The sequence below is a fragment of the Pipistrellus hanaki genome (genome assembly GCF_964339955.1).
Source record: "Pipistrellus hanaki genome assembly, chromosome: 4".
Classification (NCBI taxonomy): Eukaryota; Metazoa; Chordata; class Mammalia; order Chiroptera; family Vespertilionidae; genus Pipistrellus; species Pipistrellus hanaki.
This window is the reverse complement of record NC_140506.1, coordinates 27,901,194-27,916,932: the sequence shown is the minus strand read 5'-3', so window position 1 is coordinate 27,916,932 and position 15,739 is coordinate 27,901,194. Positions and strand designations below refer to the sequence as shown.

General features: G+C 43.1%; 1 pseudogene across 1 annotated transcript; it reads left to right on the top strand.

Moving 5' to 3' along the window:
- The first annotated feature begins 14,251 nt into the window (after positions 1-14,251).
- Positions 14,252-15,424, top strand: LOC311621077 (large ribosomal subunit protein uL18-like; annotated as a pseudogene). Its single transcript has 2 exons — positions 14,252-14,788; positions 15,083-15,424. The product of its transcript is annotated as a large ribosomal subunit protein uL18-like (transcript).
- The last annotated feature ends 315 nt before the right edge of the window (positions 15,425-15,739 follow it).

The following is a 15,739-nucleotide window of genomic DNA, read 5'->3' as shown; positions in this document are numbered from 1 at the left end:
CAGAACATCAAACCTCAGGGAAGGTAGGAGACAGTGGGGGTAAGAGGGAGAAATCAACTAAAGGACTTATATACATGCATATAAGCCTAATCAATGGATACAGACAACAGGGGGGTGGAGGCATGAATGGGAGGTAGGGAGTAATGGGGGAATAAGGACACATATGTAATATCTTAATCAATCAATAATAATAATAAATAAAAAAACATTCAGCCGAAACCGGTTTGGCTCAGTGGATAGAGCTTCGGCCTGCGGACTAAAAGGTCCCAGGTTCGATTCCGGTCAAGGGCATGTACCTTGGTTGCGGGCACATCCCCAGGAGGGGTGTGTAAGAGGCAGCTGATCAATGATTCTCTCTCATCGATGTTTATAACTCTCTATCCCTCTCTCTTCCTCTCTGTAAAAAATCAATAAAATATATTAAAAAAAAAAAAGAAACATCTATCAATTATCTCCCAATTGAATCCACAATTGGATATGTGCTCTGACCAGGAATCGAACTCCTGACCTTTTGCTGTACCAGATGACACTCCAACCAACTGAGCCATACCTGCTAGGGCCAAAGGCCCTTCTTTTAAACATTACACTCTATTTCTTGCAGGCTCAGCACATACAGTTTTCACATGAAACAAATTTTAATTACTCTGTCCTTTCCCCTTTGTTGCTACCCAGTCCTTCTCAAAGCAAAGCAGGAATGACATTAGAGAAAGCAATTCGGTGTCAGGCAGGGTTCAGGGGCCCCATTCAGCGTCCAGGACTCCGTGCCAAACACCGGGGTAAAAGCTAAACAAAACACCCGTCCAACCACAGCTATTCTCCCCGCTGGCAAAGGCGCCGCCTGGCACCTCTCCTCTCAGGACTCTGCATGTCCCATGCCTGGTGGTAAACTGCTTGCTCCCCAGGTATTTTCATTTCTTATGTAATCGTGCACTCGTTTCAACCCAGCCAACACGTTAGCACTTGCAGGTAAAGCCAATCTTCCTTTCGATCAGACATACAATGCACACTGAGTCATAGGTGCAAGGCCCATACAATGTTTTATTGTGAAGGAAGCCCCGAGGGCCTTGCTGACGATCCCCGGGTGTGTGCCACCCGAAGGAGGAAGGGCCTGCCCGGTGCTGCCTGAGGAGGCCACGGGAGGCTGGTGTGCCGTGAGCTGTCCCTTCACCTCCAGGAGCTGATGGCTCTGACCTTTCCAGAACATTTATTCTATGGCCTTCTTTATACTTCGTTCACTTCTGCTGTTTCTTTACACCTTTAGTGTCCCCTTTCTCTGTGCCCCCGTGCTTCTAAGAAATCTCTCCGCCTTATCCATTTTCTGATGTGTTTCCTTTTTTTCTTGTGTCCCGGAAAGCTGCACTACTTCCACTACTGTTCTGCCAAGCACAGAGCTGGTCCCCTTTCTCTTTCGGCCATACTCCCCAGAGCCTCTTCTGTGCCCCTCCCCTGCCTTCTTTCTCTGCGCATCAGCCTCTCTATCACCATGAAATCCCTTCTCAGCCAACAGGCCGGAGCGCCGTCCTGAACATGGACACTGCACGTGCTGAAGTGATCTCAGTGTGTTGGCTCAGGGGCCTGGTTTGCTTGGATAAACTTCTCATCGCTGCTAATTACTAACTAGGTAAACTCCAGGAAGTCGCCTGGCCTCTCTCTAAATCTCATGTTCTCTGCAGGTCAAGTAGGGATAATGACAGTCCCTACTTCTGGGAATGGTCTTGAGCTTTACTTTAGGCTCTGTCCCTTCACGTTTGGGTCCCAGGGCGATCTCCTTTACTGGTTGGGTGATCTTGGCACTGAGCTTTCTTTGCCTCCGTGTCCTTGCTTATAAGATGACAGCGATGATAGGGGGACCTGCCTTGTGGATGTATTGGGAAGGTTAGTTAATAAACACAGGACACTGGCATGGTTGGTGCCTGGCACACAGGAGCCTGTCCATCATGAGACATTTGTTCATGGATGTCAGATGCCTGGAATGGCTGCCTGGAACAGCTGTAGACACGCAGGAGGTGGTAGTTGTCCATTTGTTAGACATCTTTGTTCCTTTTTTTGCTATCTGCTCCTGGGAACCCTACCATGACCATTCTCCCCGGAGCCTGTTCTCATCAGAACTCTTCTCTGACCTCTGTATCAAGTCCAAACCAAGCCAGGGGAAGCCCAGCCTATGAACATACAACTCAGGAACCAAACAGGAAGATAATAATATGGTAGCTCTTTAATTATAGTTGATTTTTGCTTTTGTGCTGCTTGTATAGGTGAAACAATGTCCTTCTCAATAGTTCTGCAAAACAACTTTTGCAAAACACATCGTATTTAATTTTTTTCCCCTTGAATAAAAAAAATGTGTATAAAGAGCTTAGGTCAGGGCTTGGGTCTCCATAAATTGTAACTCTTTTAAAAAATTTTTATATGTTATTGACTTTTTTTACAGAGAGGAAGGGAGAGGAATAGAGAATTAGAAACATCGATGAAAGAGAAACATTGATCAGCTGCCTCCTGCACGCCCCTCTACTGGGGATGTGCCTGCAACCAAGGTACATGCCCTTGATTGGAATCGAACCCAGGACCCTTCAGTCTGCAGGCCGACTCTCTATCACTAAGCAAAACCAGTCAGGGCAAATTGTAACTCTTGTTTGTTTTATTTTTGTAAGACTAATAAAGCTGCATTATGTTAAAAAAAAAAAAAAAGTCTTAGAATAAAAAGGAAAAAAAAGAACCCTTTTCTTAAGTTCACCACCTATGGTCATTTTGTACTCTCATATTTTAATGCACCACGAGACCTCATATTTTAAAAGAATTCTCCTGAGAATAATTTCAGAAAGTAAAGTTTCTTTCTTACATTAGTTTGGCTCTTCAAGATTGCAAGAAACGGACGTGTCCAGATGCGCCTTAGTACGTGTGGCAGCCCAGAATAGTGTGATCGCTGGGTCAGAACATATTCTGACCTTGGAAGATAGTCTGCGCATCAGTGTCCCCTGAGTTTATATTTTCCAAGAGAGAGAATGATAGGATTCATTTTCATCAACCAACTCACAGGGTAGAATAGAGCAGCGGGTCGCTCCAGAATACTGGAGTTCACTCTTCTCAGCGGTGAGCCGTGATGGTGGGGTAGTGAGTTTTCACTGCATGAAGGTGAGGCTCATGGATTTCTTTTTTGTAAAAATAACATCCACTTTGGTTCCCTTTCTTTAGGAGCTCCGCTTTTCGTCCAGTGCTCATTTGGTGTGGATTATGTACTGGGTATGTAAGTGGGAAGCAGACCCTTTCTGTTCTGTGCCTATATTGCCCCCTCCCTGTCCACACTACAATATTCTTTTAAAAAATGTTTATTTTATTGATTTCAGAGAGGAAGGGAGAGGGAGAGAGAGATAGAAACATCAATGATGAAAGAGAATCAATGATCGGCTGCCTCCTGCATGCCCCACATTGGGGATCGAGTCAGCAACCCAGGCTTGTGCCCCGACTGGGAATGGAACCATGACCTATTGGTTGATAGGTTGACGCTCAACCACTGAGCCATGCCAGTCAGGCCACTACAATATTCTTCATAAGGAGCCACTTAAAGCTTTTCTTTCATAGGAAGAAAGAATATGAATATGACTTAAGAAAGCCTTCAATTTGGAAAAATAATTTAAATTCCTTAGGGGCTAATGTCCTAAAGGGCAGGAGGACTTTACAGCAGCAATAAAACTGTCAGCTTTTAGTAAAAAGCTACATTTTCATGGCCCTGTGTCATTTGTAAAGCATTTTTAAACAATACTTGCGTATTTACTCACTTGTTTACTTCATCTTTCAATACCAGGACCACATTATGGCTTTTGTGGGCCCTTGGCACTTTTGTCTTTTTTGGGGCCCTTTATCCATTAAAAAACAAACAAACATTAAGACAATCGAGTAGATTTTAGGGCCTTAAAAGTTACCTTTTTTTTTTTCTGATATGAGGGGAAATTTTTAAAATTTATTTCTACTTTAACAGTTCCATTTTTTCTTCTGATTTTAAGGGAAATTTAATTTTTAAAAAAATATTGTAGGTCCTGGGCATGGTGCCTACTGTGCCTACTGGATAAATCAGGCCTGCTCCCACCCTGTGCCAGAAGTGGGCCGGGGGTTAGAGACACAGAGGTGAATATATGTGGCTCTGCCCTACGGAGTTCAACAGTCTCAGGAAAACAGACCTGCAAACAAGCCATTAGGATGCTCTGCCTTCAGGGCGGAGGCTGAGGACTGCCGGGGGCCCCACAGGAGCTCCCAGGGGCCAGCTTCTAAGGGCAGGGAGAGCGTGGGATGGTTTTGTGGAGGAAGCACTACTTGAGTGACTCTTTAAGCCAGCATTTTCCCAGCAATTTTGTGTTTGAGGCCCAGGTTCACATGTTAGAATTTCTGGCAGGTCACGTAAGGTATTGAGAAGTGAACGCTGGGACAAAGAAGCAAGTTTCAGAGAACGGGAAAAAACTGACTATTAATCTCAGCATATGGAGAGACACACACTTTTCTGTTCTGATCAATATGCGCGATCTATGTCTGCTATAACCACGGCTACATCCAGTTACCCCAGGGTTAGCAGACGGTGTCCAGCTGAGCAGGTCCCGTGGTGCTGAATGGAGGGGACCCAACTGGCTGAGGGTAAGGGGTGGGAAGCTCAGGGCATGTGGCTGGTTCCACAGGAAGCCCACAGGTTCAATGAGGCACAAAAAACCTTTCCCTCTGGATTCTCTAAAAGACCATCACCCAGGCAGATAATAATTCTCCTCAGTGCTGAACAACAACCACATGGACCAGGGGTTGATAACATTTAGCCTCACTTGTGAAAAAAAATATTGTTTTGGACATGGATCAAAATTTGGCAACATAGTTAGTTGCAAGTTTTCCCAGCTGCAGAGTTACAGTGGTTGAAATCTACCACTCTCAGGATAACAGCAAACACTTAGGATGTCCCAAGGACCATTCTGAGAACTTTATATTTGTTTTTAATCTTCACAACAATCCTACTATGCATTATTATTGCCATTTTAAGATGAAGAAACCAAGACTTGGAAACTTTGTATCACCTGCCTTAGTAAGCGGCAGAACTGAGATTCCAACACGGGCCTTTGGCTCCGTGTGCCCTCCATCACTGCACTTCGCTCTCTGTAACGGACACCTCTTGCACACCTTTCGCTGTCACGTGTCTAGCCACTGCTGCCTCAGGTCAGCCTCACACAGGACCCACTTGGCACCTCACCTTCGGCTCGGGCCTGACACTGTGGACGCTAATGCGAACACACTCAGCCCTACATGAGCAGCACAGAAGAGCTCCGAGGGTTCTGGCCTATGGGGGGCATTAACTTTGACCCGTGGGGGAAGGGGACGAATGGCTCAAGGCCAACACAGACTTCACATGACTTCTCAGTCCCAGAGGGTCAAGCCTCTAGTTGCAGATAAAACACAGGACTCCCAGTTAACTTTGAATTCCAGGTAAACAACAAAGAATTTTTTACTCTAAGTATGTCCCAACTATTATTATTACATGGTATGCACTTATAGTAAAAAAAAAAAAAAAAAAAGCAAGCCTTTGCTGTTTATTTGAAATGCAACATTAGCTGGGTGTTTTGTATTTTGATCTGCTAAAAAGAACAACGCTAAGCAGTAGCCGCCTTGACAATGCCTGCTCTCCTCCCCGCCCCCCCCCCCCCTCCGCGCTACCCCCCGCTCCGCGGTGGGTGGCACTCCCATCTCTCATCCAGCTCCCTGGAGTCACATATGCAATAAAGAACGTGCGTGGAAGCCTTTGTCTCAGCCCCAGATTCTGCGAACCCAGACGACAACCCCATTAGGTGAGGATTTTGCCAGGCCGATGTGGTAGCCATAATGCTCGCAGCCATCCTGTGAGGCAGGCACTCGAATCACAAACAAGGAAACTGAGGCTGGCGGGAGGCCTACCCATTTGCTGGTCTCACACTCTGCTGCTCTGGCCCCCACCAGCCTCAAACTAGAGACGAGTTCCCCAGGCTGTCCTTGAGAGACATTGAAGCTTTATTGGAACAAGCAGTAATTGGTTTGGATAATCATTGACTCATTTAATAATAACCTCCCTTCGTTGGAAGAAATTCTCCCACCTTCACATAGTCAAGTGGGCACAGTGACATACGCACTGAGAGAATCAGCCGCAAAGCAGCTATTGCATCAAGATGCCCAGTTTCCCCTGCTTCAGGCTGGCTTGGATGGTCAACATGAAAGCATTTCATCTTCAGCATTTCTGGGGAAACCGACAGCACATTATTGTTTTGTAAACAAATTATTATGTGTTCATTTATAAAAGTGATTACTGATTGCAAAGAAACTCACTCAGAAAGTCTTGAAATTATATTTACTTAAATTATATTTACTTTTGACCCACTGGGAATCAAAAACTTGGTTCCCTTCCCCAGTACCATTTTCCTACAGGTTAACCTCCTAAAAAGCTTTTAGGTAAATCAACTGAGACAAGAGCAAACATTAGAGAAAACCCCGTGCCAAAACATTTGCACACAGTAGGTTTACACAGTAATGAAATCTCCTTGCAAACATAAAAAATATAAAATAAAAAGTCAAACCGTGGCAGCAAATAAGCCTAAAATGAAAAAGAAGGTCTTTTTCTTTCATTAACTCTATGAAACACAGCCTCTTTTTATTCCCCTTTGTCTGCTGGAATCTTCATCATGAAGGAAGGAAGCTACAAGGAAGGAACCACCTTGTCGAGGTGAGAAAATCTTCCTCCTCAGCGTTGCTTGGATTCTCTGCTGGAGTCAGCCACCGCTGTGGCTCTCTCTCCAATGATCCCTTTTCTCGCAGCAGCCCAGGGACGCAGAAGGATTGGATGGCTGGCTCCGGTTACCTATGGCTGCCTGCCCAGTCCCTTGGGCATTCCAAGGCCCCACCTTCCACCTGGCTCGTGACCTCTGACCCTGGCCTTGTGGCCAACACTCGAATGGGGGAGGTGGGGCTTGTAGGTATCAGGCTGCCTGGGCCCAGACCACAGATGAAAGAGTCAGTTGTTGTTTTTTTTTATTCCTCATGCTCACTTGTGAGGTCCCGGGAGCTGCAGAACTGGTATTTCTCCAAACCCTGGCTCCTCACGTGGCTGTGTCGACAAGCTGTACTTACAGTTGTACATGTGTATATGTGTTGCACGGGAGGCAGCTGTCTGGCTCTCAGTCCCAGCTCTGCCACCGTCTGGCTCTGGGACTTCAGTGAGCCCCTTTGTCCCCCAGGAGTCTCTGTTTCCTTATCTGGGATACAGGACAGTTGGATCCCTGCAGGTGCTTGGGCTGGGGTGGGGGGTGCCGGGTGGGGCAGGGGGCTGCTGAGTAGGTAGTTCCCGACCATTTTATAATCCTCCTCACAATAGTTCCACTTTTATGTCTTGCATTGTGTATTCTCACATAAGACTTTGTTTTGTTTTTTGTTTTGTTTTGTTTTTTTTAATATATTTTATTTATTTTTTACAGAGAGGAAGGGAGAGAGATAGAGAGCTAGAAACATCGATGAGAGAGAAACATCGACCAGCTGCCTCTTGCACACCCCCTACCGGGGATGTGTCCATAACCAATGTACATGCCTTTGACCGGAATCGAACCTGGGACGCTCTACCACTGAGCCAAACCGGCTTCAGCTTGTTTTGTTTTTTAAATATATTTTATTGATTTTTTACAGAGAGAAAAGGAGAGGGATAGAGAGTTAGAAACATCAATGAGAGAGAATCATCAATCAGCTGCCTCTTGCACACCTCCTACTGGGGATGTGCCCGCAACCCAGGTACATGCCCTTGACCGACAGGAATTGAACCCGGGACCGTTCAGTCTGTAGGCTGACGCTCTAAACCAGTTTCGGCTCACATAAGACTTTGAAAAAAAGGGTTTCTGTTGCTTCTAAGAACCAATGAGATAGGCTATCTCTAAGTGACTCCCCAAATGTAATATTCTGTAATTCCACAATTCCAAAACAAAAGTCAGGCTTGGCCTTTTTAACGGTCTGCCTGCTGTTTGGGAGGGTGAGAACGTTATAAGGATGATATGTTTCTGATACTGAAGATCCTCTGATGGGCCTCCCCTAGGGGAGCGTATAACGTTTCCAGAGCCCAAGCCCCCTCCTTTGTTATACCTACCGAAGGCTCACACGTTAATTATTTAGCCCCTGGTGCTCCCTGGAACGCAGTTCCATAATGAAACTGCCTTTAGAACATTTCCATGTGAAACATAAGGCTCTTGCAACTTACATATTTTCCTTCTCTCATATCAGCAGTTATTTTATGGACTGGGCTTAGATGGCTTAGCAACAAAGGGCACTAGATGGTGAATTATTCATGTAATCTACATTTCCTGGCTGCTGTGGGTAACTGACAGGTGTCATGTCACCTTTTACAAACGTCTCACAATTAGGGACTATATATCAGTGTTTGACTTGGATGTAAATGCTCCCTTTCTGAGCCAGTTTCATATTTTATTTACAGCGTGGTGGCGTTTTTGACGGGGCTGCCTATTTCTCTTACTTTCGATTCTAAGGCTTTTTGCTCCACTTAATGTAACCAGGAACATTTAAATAATAAGCCTCCCTCTCTGTTTGCAAAAGGCAGTCCCTCATTGCTGCCGTGTTTTATTCATTCAGCCATTAGGATAGCCAATTTCTTGATTTAAGAAACCTAGGATGAAATGCAGCTGTAAGGAAACCATGATATAAATCTGTTTTTATGACTTGTTTGGTTCACTGGGAAAAAAACTAAAAGCAAATCTTCCTGGACTCTGACACAAGTTGTAAACTGTGGGGATAGTTAGCTAGTTAAAGAATACGACTGACTTAATAGGAGCAATGGAACCTTTCAGATCTCCACCAGAGTTGGAAGGCTTCTAGCTTTAAGACTAAAGCCAAGGTGAGGTCTATGGAACCCCAGTGAGAAAAATCAGGTGTTGATAATTATCAGGAATTGATCATTCTGAAATCTGATGAGAAAATATAGCCATAACTTAAACACATACAGCGAAACAGAATCTTTGAAGTACTCTTAGTCTTACCTTCGCACTTTACCAGCAATCACAGGAAACTGAGGTCCAAGACACACACACGGGCTGGCCCATCATCCCAACACTACTTCGTGGAAAAGCTATGAGCTGGGTCAGCCGACCCCTGCTCCTGCACTTGTACTGTTCTTGTTACCTCTCCAGGATCTACTCACCTCTTCTGCTGCCCACAGCCACTGCTGTTCCTTGAGAAAATTCACTCATCCTCATTCCTGGTTGCATGATTTGTGTGGAATTATCTTATTCTATACTTTAGGTGTGAACATGACTGGGTAAGTCCATCAGTAAACCCAAGCTCCTAAATGGATGCTCAGGAATGGCCACGTGACCTAAATCAGACCAGGGAGAGACAGTGCGTCCTGACATTTGTCTAGGTGCTGTTAGAAGCGACTTTTTGTCCCACTAAATCAAAGGGTTTCAGGTGCAAGGTCTGCAGCTGCTAGAGGTAATTTGCTACCCACATGGAAGAAGCTGGCACTACAGGTAGTGGGTAGGTGGGTGGGGGGAAATGTATCATGTGATACTAGAGGGTGAATTCTACAACACAGAAACTGAGCAGAGAGAGCAAATCTTGGTTAAGTGAACAGATCATTTATCTTGTAAACTAGGACAACTTTGAGAATGAAATGAGGCAAGATGAATGCCAAACCAGACAGGATGAATAAACTGGAATCTCCTGGGTAAACAGGGACATATGGTCATCCTGCTCTATGATGACATCATGTGGGCTGCTGGTTAAGCCTGGTCTCTGGATTGAGCTAGCTAAATTAAGTGGCCTTCTCTTTGGCCTTTTTAGCCTAGGTGACAATGAACTTACTTCATTGTTGAAGCCAATTTGAGTTAGAGTTCTGTAACATGAACATAATAGTTTTAACTAAGCCTAATATGCTGTTTCCTATATATTGTGCTTTCTGAAATCTTGTCCTAGATTATATTTTAAGCTAAAAAGGGTGATCATAATATGCTTTAATTTTAACAAATGTTAAAACTTTGTACTTAACATTTTACTTCAAATAATGAATCGCTCTCTTGTAGAAACTTGAATTTACGGAGAACTTCCAAGTTAATTGTTTCATTTACACCAATATCCCTTGTGAAATAGGTACCACTCAAGATTTGGAGAAGTTACAAATTTTACCCAGGTTCAAATGATCGATGTGACAGCTATGCAGTGGTGACTTTCTGTGGAGGGTGGATAAGGTTATCCTACAACACTGACTTTTAGTTTGCCAATTTCTGTGGTGTTAACATTCCAATAATAGCCCATTTCAAGGCATCAGCCTGACTCACTGCACATGGAGTCAGAAAAAGAAAAATATATATATTGGCTCTCATGAGTCAGCTTCAACACCTTACTACATTGAACACGAATTCGAGACTTCTGATTCCAATCTTTAAGTTCATCGTATTTTTTCTGTTTCAGAAGTTCAGTAGGAAACAATCCATTCTGAATTGAACTTTCTGGACAACGGCAGATGTGCCCAGGACCAGTGGTGCTACAGGCCTTCAAAAGAGATTCCCCCAGAGCACAGCTGCCATGGCCAACCCAGTTCAGACCTCATGCTTCCCACCTCTGGGTCTTTAGCATTTGCTCTGCTCCCCACTTGAATGTGGCTACTTCTCTGCCCTTCCTTCCCCCAGATCTGCTTCTGCTTATCCTGCAGCTGGTTTTTAGGTGTTTTACCCAGACCTTCTGCACTGCCTCCAAGACCCCCAGGTAGAAAGGAGGCAGTAATATAGAAGGGCACTCTCTGTCTCCTTTTCCCCAGTAAGATGCTGAAGCTTTGGAATGTTCTTTGTCCTAGAGTCCAATGGACTGTCTCAGTGACAGCAACTGTCTGTTTTATTCTCTGATCACGGTTATTAGACCCAAGCCCCCACTGGGAAGGGGACGCTTACAAAGCCCATTCACATTCATACTCTTATTTGAAGGTATTGACTGTTTTGTGTGCTAAATGCTTTGCTTCAGCAGAGCTTGTAGAAAAGTTGGATCATGTGAAAACCCTGGTGGCAGCAACCTAATTTCTAGTCCTGGGGCTTAGGGGAAATTAGCCAGGATATATAGGACTTGCTTTCCAAGCTCAGGCCTACTGATCGTGAGCAAATGCCAGAGTAATGTTAATTGTCAAAAATCGTGGAGCCATTGAAACGCATGGTAAAAGTAATTTTGCATCTTGGACACCCAGAATATGTAAAAATTGAGAATAAGAAGGTCTTCTAGTAACAGTTCAACTCAAATATTTATAGTCCAGTTTTTAATTGGGGCATCTATTTTCTCCCTGTGATATAGGGAGGAGAGGAGTAATGATGACACCATGGTACTGACAATGGTTAATTCTACTGTGATGAGTGCTCAATTGTCTATGCTCAGAATGATAATTTAAACTATCATTTAAGCTTCACTTTTGAATGGGATTTTATACGTATGCTTTAATATGGGTATTTGAGCATCCTCTTAGAACATCCCAATCAAGCAAGTTTATGAAGAACTGGGTGGCTGTCCTCTCTCTTCAGCCTTCTCTTCTGCAATGATAATTCCTGGGGAAATATAAGTTCTTTTCCAGAATAATTCAAAGGTTTGTGCCCCCTAGCTTTTCCTGCTGAAGAAGTGGTGGTGACTATGCTTCATATTGCTTTTCCACGTGCAAAGGAAATAGAGTTGAAGTGGATCAACCAAAACATATTTTTGTGGTATCAGGATGAATGCCTAGGCAAGATGCATGCAGCATAAAGTCATAGTAAAGGCCATGATCCCAGTTTCATTTCAAACTTTGTGACTTGGTTCAGGGGCTGACCTGAACAGCAGGAAGCAATCCATTACAGTTTATGCTAAAAGTTAAGCTGGTAAGAGTGGCTAAGGCTGTAAAGGTTCAGAAGAACTGGGGACCAGATAGAACTGGAAAAGCCAGAAGAATTCAGAGAAAAGGGGGACTAATTTTGGGAGCTGGACAAGGAAAGGAGAACATTAAGCTCATAGGACAAGAACATAATGGGACACAGAGGCATGAATGTCTGGGAAGGGGTGGGGGAGTGTCTATGCATGAGTACCATTAAGCAGCTAAGGTTCTCCCATAGAAAGTAAGTGAAATGTTTACAATGCAAGCTTCTCAATAGAAGAGGTGTTAAAAGCACATAAAGTTAAGAATGAGCAAGCCTTGCAATGAAAGATGATGTGGCAGATCCAGCCATCATTAACTGGGAATCAACCATAGAAACATGTATCAGACTGTGGCTCAGAATTATCCTTCTTGGACTATCCAGAATCCATGTATATTCAGGTTGAAAAGTTCTGATATTTTCAGCTAATGAGCAAATTGGATTATGCACACAACTTGTATGATTTTCTGTACAGTCAATGTTGTCATTAGGATGACTCCAAAAGAAACCAGACATCCAAAAATTCATGAATTATTTAAATAAGGGCTGTATGTGGCAGGTATTTGGCCCAGATAACACAGAGGGAATGAAAATGAGGAACATTACATATTTCTAGTGGCTTAAGTATCTGCCTATTTCTTAAAGTTTGAGGTGACTCTGATAAATGAAGGACAATGACTAACATGGCAGAACCCCTATAGGATCTATATTTCCATCAAGCTAATCACCAATCTTCCCTTGTAGGAGGTGGAGTAATAAAAAGTTCTGGATCTTTCTATAGCACAGTATATAAGTTTGACTGTGTTTAAAGTTTAAAAAGGTTCAGCTTCTGATAGGCTACTCCCGTTCACCCCATATAGGTCTCAGGTATAAGGAACTGGGCCGTAGGGAAGGAAACAAGTCGCCCAAGGATGGATTAAGAGGAGCCCAAGGATACGTATGAGAGAAGTCAAGTCAAAAAGTCAGATATTCTACCCAGAACAACTAGCAAAAGAGGAGAAAACCCCAGTGTGTGCAAATATCAGATAGTGGGGCCTCTTGGCAGATGAGTTCTGCCTACTATTTATGAGAAAATCGAGCAAGCCATTGGAGGAAGTTAGGGAATCATCTTCCATAAATATTTAGGATTTTTAAATACAGTATTTATTTGAAGATAAGTAAATGGGTCTAAATAGCTCTTTCTGTTTTGTTTCTGTTAAAGTTCTGCTCTTAGAGATCCATCTATGAGACAATCATTTTTAAATCTTACTGGGAAAATGGAAAAGCTCAAAGCAATCAAGTATAAACTCTGTAACTGCGCGAAAACAGGAAGAAAAGAAATGCTTTGACACATGTCGAGACTCTTGGCTGTAAACAACAAAGGCTCGGTCAAGTTTTCTTGGAAATTGGGAGGTTTACCAGGAGAATGCATGTGGACTGGAAGCAGATGCGGAAACTTCTAGGAAGAGCGGCAGCTCTGGGTCCAGCTGTTCTCCCAGCTGTGTCTGTGGGCCATCCTGACTCATTCTCTTCTCTCTCCCGCCCAGTTTCTTGTCTTCAGCATAGTTTCTGCTCCCTCATAACTAGCTCGGCATTATGTTCTCTCAGGCTCCTCTCTGATCAAGATTCTTCAGTTTCAGCTTCCTCATACTAACTTGCTAGTATGCACTCTAATTGCACTTTAGTTTCTCAGGAGACTAAATCTGATTGGCCCAGATCACATTATAGACCATCATCTGGTGCCGGGTCACATTATAGACCATCATCTGGCCAGTGCAATGGTCAGATGCCTGCCACTGGTCAATTCCTTAGAGCAAATGAGGGTGGTAGGAAAAAGGATGTGATCTGGGTATTTCTCATCAGAAAGGGCTGAAGCATGGCCAGGCTCTGTTGTCTCTATTAAAATGTAATGATAACCAGCTGTTCATCAGAACCAGCCAAAGTGTTCTTAAGCTGTAGCTTAAGGACATGCTTTATTTTTTTATTTATTCAATCATTTACTCATTCTGGCCTATTTCACAAAATATTTGAGATATCTTACAATCTATACCCAATATACAAGGATCAAATAGTTGAAAAAAAGCAGGCAAGTCGCCATGTAGTATATAACCCTCAACACTGGAAAACTGCTAAAGGTGGGCCTTGAATTTGTCTCTAAATCTGAAACCTGTGCCAAACTTAATAGCAAGTGGCTAGATGCCAGAAAATGTTACTAGTGAAGCATGTGGAAGCCCATACCTTCCAATGAACAGATTATCTTCCTTTTTAAAAAAATAATTTCAGGACCACCTTACTCCCTGACCCCAGAGTTATGCTGGCCCTGTGGGTCTATGGCTAGCCATGGACATGGGTCTCTCTTCTACAGAATGGAGTTTGTTAAAGTTGTCAAGAATAAGGCCTACTTCAAGAGATACCAAGTAAAATGTAGAAAACGATGAGCGGGTAAAATTGATTATTATGCCCAGAAACGCATGGTAATCCAGGGTAAAAATACATACAACACGCCCAAACACAGGATGATAGTTTGTGTAACCAACAAAAATAGCATTTCTCAGATTCTTTTTGCTCGTATAGAAGTTGATAAAATAGTTTGTGTAGCGTATGCTCATGAACCCAAAGTATGGAGTGCAGGTTGGCCTGATGAATTACGCTGCAGCACATTGTACTGGCCTGCTGCTGGCCCGCAGGTTTCTAAACAGATTTGGCACAGACAAGGTGAATGAAGGCCAAGTGGAGGTGACTGAGATGAATACAATGTGGAAAGCATCGATAGTCAACCTGGTGCCTTTACCTGCTATTTGGTTGCAGGGTTTGCCAGAACTACTACTGGCAGTAAAATTTTGGGGTCTTGAAGGGAGCTGTGGACAGACTTGTCTACCCTTCAAGTACCAAACTATTCTCTAGTGCAGTGTTTTTCAACCTTTTTTGGGCAAAGGCACACTTGTTTCATGAAAAAAATCACGAGGCACACCATCATTAGAAAATGTTAAAAAATTTAACTCTGTGCCTATATTGACTATATATAAAGTAATTCTCTTGAATAGGAATCAAATAAACACAAAGAAAGTATTTTATAATTACTTTATTATGAAATATTAAGTAAACAAAATAGTGAAAAATTATAAAATTCTTGTCTTGTCTGCACCTACGGCACACCAGGGGTGCCGCGGAACAGCAGTTGAAAAACGCTGCTCTAGTGATATTCAAAAAGCAAGGAATTCAAGGCAGAAGTACAATGGAAGTACATCTTGGGTCAGAACATTGCAGGTCATGTGCATTACCTACTGGAACAAGATGATACTTACAAGACACAATTCCCTCAATACATAAAAAGCAATGTAACTCTAGACATGATCGAGGAAATGTACAAGAGAGCTCATGCTACTATATGAGAGAATTTAGTCTATAAGAGGCCTAAGAAAGAAATTAAAAACAAGAGGTGGAACCATCCCAAAATATCTCTTCCCCAGAAAAAAGGTCAGATAGCTCAGAAGGCAAGCTTTCTCAGAGCTCAGAAATGGACTACTGGGAGTTTATAAACCAAGCCACAATTTTCTAGGAAGATTTTTTTCAAATAAAGACAATTATAAACTTGACCAGTCAGCTAACAAAAATAATTGATGGATCACCTTGATGAGAAAGGAGGCTCTGGATTATGTCTTAAGGTTTCTTCTGGTCCTGATTTCATAACAATGGTTGAGATTTCATTGATTAAGCAAGAGAAATAAGTAAGAAGGCAAGATTTTATGTAGCTGCAACCAACCTCCAATATCACTTCATTCCTTTCAAGCCTTAGCCCTAGTCCCTTTAAAATTGGAGACATAGTTTAAAGCTGAAAAAAAAATCATACATTT